Genomic DNA, 495 nt, shown 5'->3' with positions numbered 1-495 from the left:
ATCTTGGCCAACGTCCCGCTCATGGCGCCGGCGACAGCAGCCCCTGCCCAAAGCCCTACGGCCCGGCACCGCACTGCGCAAGCGCACAGACAAACATCGCGGGAGCCACCCAAATCCTCGCGAGAATCCACCCGCGCTCGCAGCCAGACCACCTCGGGCCGAGATGGCCCCTCCCACTCGCACAAGGCCCCGCCCCCTCTGTGGGCGCACGGCGGTGCCCGCCAGCGCCCCCCAGTGGCTGGAGCCAAGCGGGGGGAACCTTGACGGAGAAGCGGGGCGGCGGCGAGGCCCTAGGGCCTTAGGTCCCGGCTCTGAGGAGCTACCCCCGGACCCCACCTAAAGCAGCGCTGCCCGAGACTCCTTTTCTGCCCTTAGCTAAGTGGCGTGGCCAGCGCCTGGCCCCGGTGCCACTATGCCTCCCTGGGCGCCCTCCCGGTTGTGGAGAAAGCCCGTGCGAGGGAAAGACTTAACTAGAAGGTAACAAGCACCCCACCT

General features: G+C 68.7%; 1 protein-coding gene across 1 annotated transcript in view; it reads right to left on the bottom strand.

Annotated features, from left to right (window-relative positions):
* DRG1 (developmentally regulated GTP binding protein 1) overlaps positions 1–83 on the bottom strand; it is an 11739-nt gene extending 11656 nt beyond the window's left edge. The window contains exon 1 of the mRNA XM_019506826.1: positions 1–83. The gene's annotated coding sequence lies outside the window, so the exon portion shown is untranslated.
* Between the last annotated feature and the right edge of the window lie 412 nt (positions 84–495).

The sequence above is a fragment of the Gavialis gangeticus genome, unplaced genomic scaffold (genome assembly GCF_001723915.1).
Source record: "Gavialis gangeticus isolate Ggan-Ray unplaced genomic scaffold, GavGan_comp1, whole genome shotgun sequence".
Lineage (NCBI taxonomy): Eukaryota > Metazoa > Chordata > Crocodylia > Gavialidae > Gavialis > Gavialis gangeticus.
This window is presented reverse-complemented; position numbering and strand designations above follow the sequence as displayed.